This window comes from Pogona vitticeps, chromosome 3 (genome assembly GCF_051106095.1).
Source record: "Pogona vitticeps strain Pit_001003342236 chromosome 3, PviZW2.1, whole genome shotgun sequence".
Taxonomy (NCBI): domain Eukaryota; kingdom Metazoa; phylum Chordata; class Lepidosauria; order Squamata; family Agamidae; genus Pogona; species Pogona vitticeps.
Genome location: NC_135785.1, coordinates 220,002,210 through 220,019,562, shown reverse-complemented (window position 1 = coordinate 220,019,562; position 17,353 = coordinate 220,002,210). Strand labels below are relative to the sequence as shown.

Genomic DNA, 17,353 nt, shown 5'->3' with positions numbered 1-17,353 from the left:
TAATGTGCAAATTGGCATTCAGTCAAGCTGGAGAAACAGGGCCAGCCCCAGACATTCAGCAGCAGTTCCTGCCCCCAAAGGCAAGGTGCTTGGGTGATATTCTTTAAAGTCAAGTTAGTTCTTTTGTCATGGGAACCAAAAGGTCCTACAGCTGTCTCTTTCCAAATCTGACAGTAAAAACAAAATAGTCGCTTACTGAAGAAATGGGTAAGCATCAGATGACGCTTCACTCTGCCTAATGGTAGGACTGGTCTTGCGGAGAGGTAAACTTGGGAGTGAACTCCCATTTCAGCCGACAGTTTTCCTAGCCCTTTCACCCCTATGATGGTGAGAGTCTAAATGTCAGAGGAAAAAGTGTGTGTGTATGTGTGCGTGCATTTGTGTGCATGCACTGCAAAGGATACATATCCCCTTAGAAATTACAGCATTAATATGACCTACAATACCAGAGATCCACTGATTTACTTGATTCATTTTAATTATGTTGTAGCCCTGGGTTAGGAACATTATTCTTCCCATGGTTTAAATTTTGTCAGTGTCTCCTTGATTAAGCTATTCTCTTTTTCTCTGCATTTGCTGCAACCACAGATAGCTGACTTCCTATTCCTTTTTACAGCTTCCCTCATTAGTATGAGGGGGGCTGGCAGAAATACAAGGCTATGCCTCCAGCAGCACTGCCTGCACAAATGGACTGGCTTATAAATTAATTCATAAGTTGAAACTGGCCCATAATGAGAGCCGTATTGAGCAAAACTGGCTGCTAGCTGTCGACCACTTAGGAATCTGAACTCTCCATACGTTAAACGAAGCCGAGGAGAATGCTGAATGAATTGAGCAAAGCACTTAGCTTTGTTGCCGTTTACAGTGGAAATGCATGCTGACTCGCTTACACTAATACAGATGTGCTTAAAATCTTCCTTGTCTCTTGAGAAGTGCAGGGAAGCGTGTGCTTGCATAGGCACAGGAAAGACCAGACCGCATAGCTGATCTACATTGACAGCTTGATTGAGGCTGTACTCATTTCCACCCTTAGAAATGTTTTTTGTAATGCATTATTTTACCCAAAGGGTATTTGGAGCAGAGGATCAAAGGGCAGAGGCCATATTCACAGTGCTGATGTGAGATGCTGGAAATGAACACGTGTCAATATATTTGTATTAGACAATTGAAAACTCTTAGTATACCTGGTGCTGTTGAGGTAGAGATAAGCAATCTACGACTTGCTTTCAAAATGCCTTACTGCTAAAATCTTTTGGCACACAATGCCAAATCCACACAATGAGCAGTTCAAGAAGCCGGTGCCAGACTATTATATCTGTCTGGTTAAAAAATAACTTTACTGATACCGTAAACAAGTCAAAAACCAAGAAGTGTGGTGATAAAGTGTTAAGACAGGAGCTATGAGACTTGGGTTGACCACGAATCTCACTGGGTAACCTTTGATCAGTCAATGCTTTCTCAGTCTGACCTGCCTCATATGGTTATTTTGAGAATAAAGGGGAGTAGGAGAGCCATGTATGAACCTGCAAGTTCATTAAAGGAAAGGTGAGGTATAAATATAAACAGACAAGCAAACTTAGTCTTGGCTGGCTGTAAACAGCAAGTGACCATGTGACCTAATTTCAGGCCTGAACATGTGTCTAAATGCAGTTCTTGACCGCAGCATGCGGAAATGTTAGCACTCAGTGCCTAAAACTGAAAATAACAGGGCCGAAGCTCTCTACTTCTAGTTAAATCCTGCATTGCAAGAGATAGCAATAAAAACCCACTCTGCACTTTCTCAGAAGAAACTTTTGTATAGACACATCAATGGATTTTAAGAATATTTGCTGACAGGTTCTGAAGCAACCTCTGCAAAATCCTAGCTCAGTACAACTCCTAAATACTAACTCTTTGGCTAGAAATATGTACTAGGCCAATTTGGTGAGGCTGCTTTCTCATGTATTTCTGAGATTCTTGCGGTTCTTTTCCCATCTCTCTCTCTCTTTCTCCAGCTTCCTTTCTCTTTAGAACTTACTAGCCTATTCATTCTACATACTGTCATAGGCAAGTATTAAATATTTTCTCTAAAAATTGGCCTGGGAGATCCAAAAATGGGTTAATAACATCAGTGTAGAGCATATTGGCACCAGTATTCAGCTGGCATAATAGAAAGCTAAAAAGGCTTTTGAGCAGCATCTTTTTAAAATAGGGTTGAGGGGGAAAGGCTGCCAAAAGTGGAATGAAGAAAATAACTGTGTTGTATGTGTGTGTGAGAGAATTAATCACATATTACCTCATAATCTAGTTACATATCCGACATATCATAGAACACATACAAGTATATTCATCAGGGGTCTCACACTTTGGGGCCCAAATCTGATGGACAGGATTATCTCTACATAACGCTCTTTGTAATGCAGCCTATGATTAACTAAGGTGGGAGTAATAGTAAATCAGGGTGGCAAATCACAGCCTTAGTATGTGGCTGGATGGCAACTCCCAGCATTTCCCACTGTGTTGGCATGATGGGAGTTCCTGTCCCATAACATCAGAAGGGCCACACTTTAATCACCCCTGCTTTACAGTCTTTCATGGACCAATTGTGTTCTCACACTTACCAAGTCTTTTAGACAGAGTAGTGTGGAAGTTCCAGCATCAAAGAAATATCCTTGATAAAGAAAAAGAAAAAACACAGTGTGCTGCTTATATATCACCTTATAGCACTTAAAGCACTCTCTGAGCAGTTTACAAGTTAATTATGCAGGCTACACATTGATTCAGTCTGGTTTGCACATTTTCCTAAGACGATGCACAAATCTGATTTCACTACACACATGCATCATCTCTTTACCTTTTGCAGGACTTGTGACCACTGCACTCCCATGTCAGCCTATGAGATACCTCATAGGTATCTTGCCTCATTTCACTTTTCTGTCAGCTGAGACTCCTGTTTCCTTTTTCTCGCCCACATTTTGGAAAGCCTCGAATCCTGCAAAGAACAGAATCAACTATGTTTACTTTAGGGCATGGCTATATATCTGAAGTAGATGGGATCTCGGTTGTTTGGTTTTGCTGCAATGCTCTTTCTTTTTCCTAAATATCTGGGCAGTTGGCTCCCTGATGCAGCAAGTGATTTTTGTGCTGTGATTTTCCATTAAGTGATTTCCACACAGTTATTTCCCACTAAGTGGTTCCCTCACATGGCAGGAGCCAAAGATCAGCCATATATGCTTTCTTGTCCCTTTCAACAGCTCAGTTTCCGTTAAATGACTTGACCTCAGAGAGCAGTCAGTGACTGACTGCTTCACTCACTCTCTTACGCTCACCATCTCTACTACCTTGTTTCGGCGGCTGTCAGGCTTGCCTGTGCAGCCCTAGATAGAGATGGGCTGTCGTGCTCCTTGGCATTTAATTGCAGAGTGACAAAGCTGACTTCTGTAAAGCATCCATTTCAACTTGTCTATTGCCCTCTTGTTCTGTGTGAATACTGTGGGCTCCTTGTCATCCTGGAGGGCTGCTGAGCAGCACAATCAGCTAAATCATATGATGCAACCCCTGATGGATGGTACCACTTCAGTTAGCAGATGGGAGGATATGTGCTTTGAATGATCTCCTGTTGTTGTTGTCGCTGCTGCTGCTTGAAATCATAACATGTAGAAAGCTATTATGACAGGAAAATAATGACTATTTTAAAGTTTTCGAGGTCACTGTGTTAAGGCGTGATCACACTGGAAAATAGATCACATTTCAGACTGCTCATGGAGTGGCCTGGTGTAATCTGTTTCCCAATGATCACAAGGCATATGGGGGGATTGTGTTCCAGACCAATCCATGACCAAGCTGGACCTTTTTGGTTCAGCAATATAGCTTCTATTTTTGGAGGCTAGGTTGTAAGGCTGTTTTAAGAGAGACCACACCCTGCGAACTGCCCCTTTCTGGTGCAATGGGACATGTGCCTTTCCCATCATCTGATCACACCCTTCATTTTTTAGTCTTTTTAAAATTTTGATTTTGAGTGTTTTTGACTGACAGACTATTTACAAGTCTGAGTTCTGCATAACCTGGAGGCTATACAGCACAGCATGCCAAATATTTCACAAATCGGGAGGTGTCCATGGTGTTGAGAGCCATGTGTTTTGACAGGCCCACTCTCCACTCAACTCACTGCCTCAAAGTAGGGTGTCAAAGCCAGTTCTTTGTGGTTTTGTTTACCCAGGGCTTGATTTTTATTTTGCCTGAGATGCTTGAAATGGTGCACTCTGGAAACCACAGCCACCTATATAGTATAAAAGGGAACCAAACTTGTTGGAGAATGTGGCATTCTTCCTGTCTTCATTATGCATTTTCATTGCAATTTACACAAACATCCAATGCAGTTAGACAATCAGATTTATTCCCATAGTGCTGTATTTCTTCACAGGTAGCATACTGTAGTTGAATCTCATATTGCACATCATATTAATTCTGCCCATTTTGGTTCCATATTTTTTTTCTGGAACTGCCTAAGCAAAAATAAGGGGTGCTCCTGTAGTCCTCCAGGCATTGCTGCACTGCAACCCCTGTCTTTCCAAACCACTGATGGTATGCCACAGAGCTGGATTTCAACCATAGCTAGAAAGCCGCAGTTTCTCCATCCTGCAATAGATGAAAGCAGCAGCTGTCATGTTAGAAAAATTGATCTAGCACATCATATCCAGATGATCTTGTCTTAAGCTTTCAGCTGAGATAAAGCATGTTTCGCAAGTCTAGGAACTCTCAGGGCTTATGGCCTGTTCAACAGCTAGTCTGAAGGGTAGGAGACCATGCCGTTCTACTAATTTGGCATTTCTTCCAGCAGAGGGTAGCAGTTCTGCATTCTTAAGCCCAATAAGGTTTAAGATATAGCTGAGAATTGCATTTGGTCCTTTTTTCTCCACCTTGCATTTGGTCCTTTTTTCTCCACCTTTCATATAAGTACTTTCTAAACTGTGCATATGTAAGTATAAATTTGTCAGAAGGGAATTAAGATATCACTATCAGTCTCTTGATAGATAGATAGATAGATAGATAGATAGATAGATAGATAGATAGATAGATAGATAGATAGATAGATAGATAGATAGATAGATAGATAGATAGATAGATAGATAGATAGATAGGTAGGTAGGTAGGTAGGTAGGTAGGTAGGTAGGTAGGTAGGTAGGTAGGTAGGTAGGTAGGTAGGTAGGTAGGTAGGTAGTATTTTATCTTTTGGATGTAAAGCTGAGAAGCCCAAATGTCATGGTTGTGTTGCCAGTCCGGACACATTATGAATGATCCTTTCAGTCTCCTATGTGCAGGGTTTACAAGCTGGATCCAGTGCCTCGTGAATAGGGTAAGTCAGAGCTTCAAAGAGTCGTATTTTGGAATTACAGTTCCCAGCGTATCCCAGCCAGTTATAGGAGTTATAGTTCAAAAATGTACTTTATTATAAGTGCTCACATCTTTCTGAAAGAAAATATATGTGTCTCTGCACCCATTGAGTTCTGCTTTCCTGGATGGAACTGCTCGCGCAGCATCTGGAAATGTAGAGAGCCTCTGGGCAATGCAAGACATTTACTTATAAGATATGGGGCAGAGGAGAGAAAATACCATGACAATCTCTTAGCAACCAGGCTATTTCCTGTCATTTAGAGACACTTAAACAAGTCAGCAGAATCTGCCATTGCCCCAAACCATGGCCGGAGAAAGAATGCAGAGTGTAGGAAAATTTTGAGGTTCGATGGTTTGCAAACAAGCCCGAGGTTACAATTACTTCTCAGCCTTCTTGCCATTCTGTATGAGATTATATATATATATGCACACACGAGAAAGCCTGTCTTAAATACAAAAATAGCTCTACTCTGCCCCCAGGACTGGTAGATTTACTATGAGGAAATTGCACTTGCTGTGAAAGGTAAAGGCTACTCAGACAACACAACAGCAAATAATAGAAGACTCTTAATGTACTTCCACAGGAGTGGGACAGGGGTGAACCCATGCAACAGTGCCGCCTGGGCTAGACCTGGGAAGACTATTTGTGTCTGTGGCGAACGGTGGCCTCAGGTTCTGGATTGGCTTGACTGGTGTTCCAGGCCAGTGAAATGGCTGCCTGCCAAGTACTTGTTAAAAGCACATGTACTCTAGCAGTCGGGGGAGAGAATAGCAAGTTGCAGTTCTGTCATTTTACACTGTTATAAATGTTAAATAAAAACACAGTCATCATTCATTCATTCATTTATACCCCTCACCATCTAGCAACCAGGCCACTCTGGGCGGCTAACAATAAGATAAACAGCACAATATCAAAGCAGGATAAAAATAATAATAATAATAATAATACGTACATACATTCTACAAATATAATAACCAGCAGGATAAATTAAAACTGATGGCAATGAAGGTGGTAAAAAGGATGATGAAAAGGATGGCAAAAAGGATGGTAAAAGGGAGGCCAAGATCTCAAAAACCTAATGCTCAGGGAAAGCCTGGCGGAAGAGCCAAGTCTTCAATGCTCATTTGAACCCATCCAGTGAGGGTGCCAGGCGGATCTCAATGGGAAGGTTGTTCCACAGGTGGGGAGCCACCACCGAGAAGACCTGGTTTCTTGTTCTTTCCCTCCAGGTCTCCTTCGGGGTCAAGGCCCTGAATAGCCCTGCCTGTGAAGAGTGGGTATTACGGAAAGATCTGGCTGGGAGCAGACATCCTGATAGGTACTGTGGTCCTAAACTGTTTAGAGCTTTAAATGTTATAATCATAACCTTGAAGTCGATGTGAACCACTAGCCAATGAAGGGCAGCCAGAGTGGGGGAGATGTGCTGGAATTTCTTCACCCCAGTTATTAATCTGGCCGCCAAATTTTGGACCAGTTGAAGTCTACCCTCAAGGTTAGCCCCATGTAGAGAGCACTGCAGTAGTCTATTCCTGAGATTGAGAGGGCATGAATCAGTGTTGTGAGCACCCCTGTGTCTAGATAGGGTCACAGCTTGGCAATCCTCCGAAGACAGAAATGGGCTGTCTGGACCACAGATGTCACCTGGGTTTCCATGGTGAGATCCGGATCTAGTCAGATGCCCAAGCTATGAACCTCGTTCTTCGTGGGAAGAGTCACTCCCCCAAAGGAAAGGGAATTTCCCAACCCACTGATGCCACGTGCAAGATTTCCGTCTTTTCCGAATTCAGCCTCAGTCCTTTTGCCCTCATCCACCCCAGGACGGTCCCCAAGCAGGGTTCAAGGGCCAGAACTACATCCCCTGCATTTTGAAAAAAAGTAGAGGTAGATCTGGGTGTCATCAGTGTGCTGATGGCACTGGGCCCCACCACTCCGGACGACCTCACCCAGTAGCCTCATATACTGTAGATATTAAATAGCATTGGCAAGATGATTGACCCCCCCCTGCGGAACCCCACAATTGAGGATCAATGGGGTGGAAGTCATCTCACCAAGCTGCACTCTCTGGGGAGGGTCCTCCAAGAAGGAACGGAGCCATGCCAAAGCAAGACCACTGATCCTGAACTTAGAGAGCTGCCCCAAGAGGATACCATGATCGATGGTATCAAAGGCCACTGAGATATTAAGGAGGACCAACAAGGATATATTGCCCCTGTCAACCTCCATCAGGAGGTCATCTTGCAGGGCAACCAATGCTGTTTCTGTACCATGCCATGGCCTGAAGACCAAAACTCTATTAGCCTTTGCCCTGCTTCATTTTGAACTCCTAGGTCAAACTTCCCTATTGTTCCTTTTATCTCTTGACTCCCTGCTTTAGCATTCCAGTCCCCTATAATGAGAAGAACATCTTTCTTTGGTGTCAGTTCTAGAAGGTGTTGTAAGTCTTCATAAAATTGGTCAATTTCAGTCTCCTCAGCAGTGGTGGTTGGTGCATAAACTTGGATTACTGTGCCATCTGTTATTACAGAAGTGTTTGAAGGAACAAAAGAGCCATTAAGTTGTTTACACAGGAAGATTCATTTAGTTTGTGCAAGACTATTATGCAGCTGAAGACTGTGTTCTTGAGGCAGCTGCAAAGACTCATTGGAGTAATCTGTGGAGGCTTTAGCCTTGCTAGCAGATCAATTAAGAGCCTTGTTTCTACAACCCAGCCTGTTGAAACATTGCCATCCTGTTGACTGGAATAATCTTGCAAGGTGGTTGCTGTAGGTTTTTCAGGCTGTTTGGCCATGTTCTGGAGGTTTTCCTTCCTAACGTTTCACCAGTCTCTGTGGCCGGCATCTTCAGAGGACAGGAGCTAGAACTCTGTGTTCTGATGTAGTGTGGGGGATTGTTGAGTATCTGTACCTGTGGGATCAGGTTTTTGTCATTCTCAGGAGAATGGGTGATTATTGTGATCAGGGTGTTTTTTGTTATTTGTGTTTTGTTGTGATAAGGGGGGAGATGATCTGTCACTGTGGTTGATGGGTGTTGTTAGCTAGTACAAAATGGCCTCCCGCTGTGTTTTCAGGACGGATTCCCCGCTTTACAGGCAGCAAAAACGGCTGCCCCTATGGAGGATCTTCGCTGGACGGTGAGTTTTCAGCCCATTGGAACGCATTGAACCAGTTTCAGTGCATTTCAATGGGCTTTTTCGTTTCGCAAGATGACTGTTTTCGTAAGAGAGCGATTTTCACTGAATGAATTAACATTGTCTTGTGAGGCACCACTGTACTTTGGTCAGCATATCTGAATTTTGGTTTAGCCCAGTATATCTGCCAGGGCATCACCCTGTCAACAAAAGCATTGTGTAATGTGCCTCTGATCGTCCAGGAAATGCCCTTATGTAAGGGTTAACAAGGACTTCTCAAATGTCAGAATAAAAAACACAATGAAGTAATGCATGGGAGACAGATTCAATCTCACCAGAGTTACAGGGACATATACGCAGAGTGTAAGGGGTGTTGTTATACTTCGCTTCCTGGACTGCTGATGGAAGTGCATTGAAGCAGGCCAGAGTAAGAACTTTGTGTTGTTTAGGTGTTAAGGGTAAGTAGAGATATTTAGCCAGTTTGAGTGGGAGCAGTGTGTTGTCAAGTATAAACCTATTTCTGGTAATACCAAGGTCCTGCTTCCTTTCTGTCTCAATAATACGCTGCCTAAGATTACTCTTGGCCTTAACATATCCCATTTGTTGGATACTTTCTACTGAATAGCTGTATCTGTTCATTTTATGGTATATTGCTCTCTTCCAAGGTGACTGATGGTTATCCTGTAATACCATCCTGTAATATCCCATAGTATGCACCAATTTCCCTACCTATCCTCTAAATTTGTCATCTCCTGCACCATTGTCTTCTCTCAAGCCTTTGTGTTTGTAGCAGGCTCTGTTTACTTAGCAGTGCTGCACCTAAGGCTCAACAAAGCTTTGAGCAGAAGAAATAGAATTCAAGGAAGCTGCCACTCTTAGGAAGACTTTAATAGGATTCAACTCACTTCTGCCACGTTTGCTGAGCATGCTGTAATGGTGGCTCTCTTGTGACCACCTCTGAGAGAGAGATTGTGGCTCTGGTTTCACATGGCAGCACCTGCAATGTTGATAATGTCTTTTTAACAGCATTCTGTGGTTCAGCAACACCTTTTCTCTGAGGTTGACAAGAAACTTCAGTCAATTAATTAATTGAGCTACCAAGTACTTCTTCAAGGAAAGGAAAGCACATGCATATCATGCCATTACAATCTGACATTTGACACTATTGAAACAATAAAGAAAAGGAAGGCATGGGGAAAGAGCAAAACAGTGTACTGTGGTTTCAGTTGCATATTCACAGTCCTCTTTATGGACTAAATCAATAGCCTTGGGAAAATTTGCCCAGATCTAAGCATTAAAAGACTCAAAATAATATAGTTTGTTACACATGAGTTCCAGTAATACTAGCAAAAACTGTGAATTGCCCATAGAACTGGTCTCCTGCCCAGGCCTCAATAGCCCCACTAAGCTATTTAACATTAAGTACTGGCATGGAGGAGAGGGGCACAACTGTGTGAATCAGTCTGTCTAGTGTAAGGAAGGAATTAGTGGATGCATCTCTCACTGTACGTGGGGGCGCCAGGGACAGAACAAGCTGGTAAAACAACCACATACTATTTACCTGTTGCAGGTGTACCTGGAGACAAAGCCAAATGGAAGAGTCATTGAGCGGGCAGTGGACTTTTGACTTGCCTTGAGATGGTAAGTCTGAGTGAGTGAAAGTCATGGGACAGGATTTTATCACCGTGGTTTCTGCATACGTAATATACGTTTACACATTTTCTCCCATCTTCTAAATGGGGCATAACCAGACCTCTCCCTTCTCCCTCCCTCCAAGGAAGGATGATAAAATACAGGTGTGTGTGTGTGTGGGGGGGGGAAATTAAACAGACTACAATCTGCTTATGAGGGAGATAAAGAGGCAGAGGGGAGGAGTCTGGGCTGTGTAAATGTAAGGTCATTTGTGGCTGTTGGCTAGTGGTCTCATGGAACTCCTGTGTTTCTGTGAATCAAGATAGAGAGGCAAGGTGAGGGGTGCTGCAGAAGGAGAAAGTTGGATTATTTGGGTGTGAAGTGAGTTTAAAGCCCTTACCACTCCTAACTAGCTACCATTATAATTTTTAGTAGTTCAGTTCAAAAATGCTTGTGTATGTTTTGAACAATATACTGTATTGGCATACCAAAAAACCAAGATTAAGGGGACAGGAACAGGGAGAGTGCTGATGGGTGCAGGCAGTTGGGTCTATACTGCCACTTGGAGCAAGGCAAGGAGCTGAGCACCAGTATCAGGACTCACCAGCTTTCTTGTTTCAGAAGACTTGCCAGGAACAGCCTATAGGGCCTTGAGAAAAGAAGTCCTGTAAGCTGGCAGTGAGCTTTCTGCAAGTCCCACCAGCAGTGTAGGGCCTGGAAAAACTCCCCATATGTCTTACGTGCTGAAAGTATTGCCACACAAAACCTGGCAACCCTCTTACTATATACCAGCATAATATTTGGATGCTTAGTTAAATGTAACACCAAGGGTGGGTAATACCTTTATTGGAAAACTAAATTATTACAGAACAGTCTAAGAGGACCCTTCTTCAGGATGTCTGTTGCAGAATTTTGGGGATCAGGGAGAGAAACAGAAAAGCCCATAAATCATCCTCACCATGTCTTTTATTGCCAGGATCCAAATCAAAGTACCGTAATCTCCCAAGTTGCAGTCTGCAGACCAGCTGAATGAGGCTAAATGTCAGTTCTCACTTCAGGCAAATGTAAGATCACTGTAGGATTACTGCAGTGTCAGGATCTGTGTTAAAAGTACTTTGCAGCACAATTTACATGTGAGACATGCCCAAGGCAATGGGCAGATCTTCAGGGGCCACAGCCAGGCTTCTGTCCTCCTGACTAAAGACAGAAGAGGCTGGAAACTGATACAGTACTTCAACACCTTTGTGATAAAATTAATTACCACCTATTGTCTGTTAATGATTTTCTTCACCCAGGATTGAAACACTCCATTGTTGTCTTCCCCTGATACATTATCTTTGCCAACAGTTTTAAACTTCCCTCCTCCCCAGAGAACAGCCATTCCATTCATTTGAAGAAGTGTGCTTGGACACACAAAAGCTTATGAAAAATACAAACCAATTAGTCCTAAAGGTGCTATAAGATTTCTGGCCCCTCTTAACACCCTAGCTTTATACTGACTCTGCAATCTCCGTATTGCTTTGCTAGCAATTTGGCTTCAAAAACCAAATCCATTACATTTGGCCTGATTTTTATGGACTTTTGTCTGTCCTCCAACCATTTCATAACATATGTGTATGAAGAAGCATTCTGGAGAAACCAAAAGCTTTACTTATTTGTAAGCTTTCAGTGGTTCAGTGAAGGTATGACCAAACTCAAGTCAAAAAATAAAAATAAAAATTAGTGCACATAACTAAAAAGAACACACATCCTTAGTAACTGCTGTTCAATTAGCAGAAGTCCACCTGAGGAAAAACTCCATCACTGCTAGCGATCTTTGCTGGCCCTTCTTGTGAGCAAAAAGACAGCAGAAAAGAGGTCAGCTTAGCCTCCCTTGGTAGGAAGTTCCAAAAACTGGGGGTAGCCACCAAGAGAGCCCTTTTATATCTCTGTTTAGGGAGCCTTCCCTTGCAGATTTTAAAGCTTCCCCTCTGCAGATTTGAAAGCTTGGGCACAACTGTATGGGAAAACATGGTCCTTCAGGTACCCTGAAGCCAAAACCTAAGAGGCTTTATAGGTTATAACTAAACCATAATGTTGTGCTACATTTCTCCCTTGTTCTGTAGTACTCTGACTGATAAGAAAAAAAATGCAGAAGACGGACTCCTTAGAGATACAGTTCTGTCTTTTTCTTCTCCTCCATGGACCCTGCAATGCTGATGCAATCTTTCCTGTTCCAGATTACATGCAAAGTTAAAGATTTCTTGTATTAGAATGAATGTAAAGATTTCCCCATTTGCTCGACAGTTTTGCCACTTGTTGTTTTCCCACACACCTTTTTCCACACATTCACCTGCATTCATTCATGTAGTCCCAAATCTCTGCATTAATAATCCATTTGCATTCAACACACAAGGAAAGGCTGTATAGATGCAAATTGTACCACCAAGAGAGGGCGTTGAGGCACTGCCAGTAGAAACTCTGGAAAGAAGATTGCTCAAGGGAATATAGAAGGGGGTCAGGAAGAGCAGCAGCCACTGACTTCAAGACCAGCCCTTCTTTAGTTAACCATAAGTGAGTGTTTTGTGCAGGATTGCTGAGCTCTTTCACGTCAGGCATGCTGCAGAAAGACAGTGTTAACCTTTCTGCAGACGGAACACCTTCTGCTTGTGATATGCTAAGCACTGGTACTAACTGTTCTAAGTCGAGATGGAAAGAAAAAGGAGCAACTGTGAGGTTGTCCAGAGTTGTCATATAATCAGCTGCAATCCAATTATCAAATTGCAAACAAGTCACCCTATGGAAAATAGTGGGCATTAGTTTCAGTTAATATTCCTAGGACTGCACTATGCAACGGTGGAACACAGGGTGCTCCTTTACACTGAATTTGGGTGTTGGTCCCATTAGCCATGGCTGCAATTATAAACTGAATCACATAACTTTTGGAGGCACATGCCCTCATGTTAAAGAATCACCATAGACATCATCTGTCATATACTGGATGAAATCCTGTTCCATAAGTTTCATCGCATAAAGCTGACAGTATCATCCCTGTAGTCATTTTTCAGAAATAAAGCTGTTCTGATTTCCCCCCCAATAGACTTGAAACTTCAATGTGATCTCTTTCATTGTGAGGGAGCCACTGGATGGGGGTGATTCTTTAATTTCCAAAAATCATTGCCGGAAGAATATAGAGCTTTGGGACCTTCAGGGAAGAATTGGAAATGCTTTCAGAAAAAAATAGCTGCAGTTCATGATGCCATCAACCTTATGCAGTGTAACTTATGGAACAGGATTTCAGCCACTGAGTCATATAGCTCAACATTTATTTATTTATTTATTTATTGGATTTATATACCGCCCCATAGTGCTACAAGCACTCTCCGGGCGGTTTACAATTTTAATTATAAAGGCTACACATTGCCCCCCCAGCAAGCTGGGTACTCATTTTACCGACCTCGGAAGGATGGAAGGCTGAGTCAACCTTGAGCCGGCTACCTGGGATTTGAACCCCAGGTCGTGAGCACAGTTTTAGCTGCAGTACATACAAATAATGTCCATGGCAAATTCTTAATTTCAGATTATTCGCCTTCAGAAGCTACTCCATTTATGCTATGTCAATACAGAATCTAAATAAGGGATTGTTTTGTTTGTTTGTTTAACTGAGTTAAATATAACTCTACATACAATCAAATGACACAATAAAAATGAAGTAAAAGCTTCCACATTGTATAAAACAATTAAGACAGAAATAAACACATTCAATACAATAAAAGTAGACAATGACACTAAAGTACGATATAAAGCATCATATGTCATTAAAGACTCAACAGAACAGGAAAATCTTCCGTACAGGCCTAAATATAAATAGAAAAGAAAACTACTGTACTGGGACTTTCTAGGGGAAACGGCCAGTTTAAGATATTTTGCTACCTGGAGCAAAACTGCAAAAGGTATCGCCCACTCACACAAATCAAAGAATAATTTATGAAATGTAGTCAAGTTACTCTGGCCCATGAGGCAGATCTTACAAATATCTTTCCCTTTATCTAGTACTGAACACACAACAGCAACAATTTAAATATATGAAGATTTGCCACCCTTGACAAATGGTAGGGAGGGAATTCCATTACCATGGTGCTGCTGAATCAAACCATACTAGTGATGTCAGGTATGTATTTTGTGGTGTCTTTCGGCATGCACTACCTGTAAGAGTCTTCCTCTGATGATAAAAGCCAGGATGCCATGCCTCAGCTGAAGAGACTGGAGTTGGATGAAGAACATAATAACCCAGCTAGTAGCTTGTTGCCACTGAACAGAGCCTGAATCAGAGTTGAGAACCTTCTGAAAAGATCCACCCACTCAGGTGAAGAAGGAACCTGTAGGGGGAAATGACCTGGGGAGAGAATGTATTTCAAGATTCAGCAGAAATGGGGGTGGCAAGGAGGCCCTGCAAGGCTATGACAGAAGACACCTTAGGTGTAGGGTTTTGCCAGAGAAGCTGCAGGTATGGGAGGGAGCCACCCAAGCCACAGATGCATAAGTATGCACTCACTTCAGTTTCTGAGATCAACCCTCCAATTTTGCCTGGTTTGCTCCTGCTCTCAATGGTCCTTCTATTCCTGTTTGATTGACTGCTTGGCAAGTTGGCCTTCATGCTCTAGTGACTACTTTTCTGGATACTCTTTCTTTGTACTGATGACAGTAGGCCCCTGATTTTCTTGTACAACCACCACTTGTACTCTCATTACCCTTTCTCCTGCCTGCTTGCACTGTCTGCTCTAACCTCGCTTATGTACTGACATGGCCTTGCTTTTGAAATTTCTTTACCCCCTTCCGAGAGAGACTGAGCTCTTGAAAGGTGTGCTCCTTGTCTGGTTGGGCACTTACGGCCAAACAGCAGGGCAGCTTTCTGAGTCTGACATCCTACCTGTAACCTCAATCTTGCCCTGAATGATGTAATGCATGTAGCAATAGGGTATAGAGAACCAGCATAGTGTCGTGGTTAGAGTGTTGGGCTAGGACTTGGAAGACCTGGGTTCAACCCCAACAAACCACGAAACACGCTAGAGGATGTTGTGCGTTTGCCTTACCTCGAGGAGTTGTTGTGAGCAAGGTTCCTGTTAAGATGTGCGACTGTGCGCTCACAATTTTATCAATATAATAAATAAATGCAGACATTGGTAGTGTAAACGGGGGCCATATGGCCCCCTGAGAAGCCCTTGCATATTTGACAGGGGCCACAAAGTGGAAGCAATTTTTCACACACCGCCTTATAATATTTGTTATGTGACTTACACAATTCTCATTCAACCTATTTTTTTAATATTGTGCTTATGGTTGTGGACAAAACAACAACAGCAGCATTGAGAATGGCTGGTCTTCAAGTGCTCACCATGAGATAAGTTGCCAAGATGTCATTTGCATTACAGCTGCTGCAATTGCAAAATCACCTCCTTGCATGAAAGCTGACTTCCAAAAGGATCAAAATGCTTGATTAAAGGTTAGAAACGTAGGCGCATCAACAAGGATAAGTCATGACTGGCACAGAAGAGGCAATTGTGGCCTCTATTCCTTGCCATATGGCCCCACACTAATCTCATACAACCCTGCCTTTGCTTGGACTCTAGCTGCATTTTCACAGGCCAGTAGGCCACTATCGGCTAAAGGTGACAGAGCCCTGATTCAGAGGCATCCCATGAGTAAGCAGTAGGGTGACTATGTGCTCTGCTTTACCAGGGGCAGCCCTCTCTTTGAGGGTGTCGTCTGCATGAAAAGCTGTCCAATTCAGACCCAGTTCATAGATGAAGAATGACAAGAATGGAGAGCAAAAAAGTATCTTCAGCTTGCCCATCAAATGTAAGCATCTGGACGGTAGACCAGTGTGACGGACAGGTCAGTAACCACTCCTGTCCATCACAATGGAACCCTGATCCAGGAGCCAATGGTTGTACAGAAAAGGCGGGACTAAGGAAATATAAGGCGAATGGAAGTCAGTTAGAGTTTCAGTTAGGGATGAGTTAGGGATATGAGTTGAAGAAAAACAGTTTAGGCAGTTAGGGCCAGTCTTGTGTTAAAGAAGAACAGAGAGATAGAGAAGAAGATAAGAAATGAATAAATACCTTGATTAACATGATTATATATAAGCAAATATAAATGTTACCAAAGCACAATTTCTTGAATGAATAAAATAAGACCATCCATGATTTACTTTACATGATTTACTTATGAACACTTAAATAAACATTGTTTAATTGAATAACACTGATTTAAGAGTCATATTTGATAGAGTGAGGAGAAATCCTCTGGTGGCAGCGGAAAGGGTTTAAAAGTAAATGTCATACCCGAAAGTGAACCTGGGTTGTGTGGAAGAACAAACAGGGGAACTGGGTGTGTGTGACAACCAGCAAGCTAACTTAGAGTACTCGACACAACAATAAGAGGTTTTTCTATTTAAAGTACAGCTATTACTCTGAATGTCCATTGATAACTATGAATTAATGTATGCATACTTAATGCACATTTGTAGTGTGTCTTGTTCTACAGGGGTAGGTGAAGCATTTCTTTGCAGGGTTTTGCATGCGTAAAAGGCAAGGCAATTCTTGGTGTCTTGGTATTGTGGAAGGAGAGGCAGAAAGAGATACATAGGCCTTGAAAATGGTAGAATGCTTAATATCCAGGAACTCCCTCCAGCTGGGAACCTCCCAGCCTCTGACTCCACAGTCAGATACCTGACTCACTGAGTTTAGGTGGTTTAGTTATCCAGCTGTGGATGCAGAGGTTGGAAGTTCGATTCCTCACTGCGCCTCCTGCGAGTACAGCCAGCCTGTGCAGTCTTGGGCAAGCTGCACTGAACCAGGACATCCTCAGAGGAAGAATATGGTGAGCTATTTCTGAATATTCTCTACCTGGAAAACCCTGAAAAGGGTTGCCATGGGTTGGAATTGACTTGACGACGCACAATTATTACAGAGGAGATGTTTCTCCTTTCTTCCCTCCTGTTCCACCTCTTCTCTTAAGACAAAGACTTTTGGCAGCTTCTGCTATTTTCCCAGAACCAAAAAGCAGAAATGGAGCAACAGCTTCAGACTTGTGTGAGGCCACTCACAGGAAATAAGAAATGGAAGAGTACAGAGTAGAAAATAAACATCTTGCTCACCTCTCCAAAAGCCCGAAGATTAATTGGAAATAGAAGAAGGAAATGTTACGTACACCAGCTGGTTCAGTCTCTTGCCATTCTT

The 17,353-nt window shown here is 42.6% G+C and overlaps 2 long non-coding RNA genes across 2 annotated transcripts in view; both read right to left on the bottom strand.

The window, feature by feature from the left end:
- Nucleotides 1-17,353, bottom strand: part of LOC110088711 (uncharacterized) — a 72,132-nt gene that overhangs the window by 7,948 nt on the left and 46,831 nt on the right. The window contains exons 3-4 of the long non-coding RNA XR_013543284.1: nt 2,834-4,617; nt 2,601-2,650 (exon numbers count right to left, since the gene is read on the bottom strand). This is a non-coding gene — a long non-coding RNA (uncharacterized LOC110088711). The remainder of the gene's footprint in view (nt 1-2,600; nt 2,651-2,833; nt 4,618-17,353) is intronic.
- LOC144587994 (uncharacterized) lies at nt 5,203-14,492 on the bottom strand. The gene is made up of 2 exons (XR_013543285.1): nt 14,319-14,492; nt 5,203-9,498 (listed from the first exon to the last, which is right to left on the bottom strand). It is a non-coding gene; the product is annotated as an uncharacterized LOC144587994 (long non-coding RNA).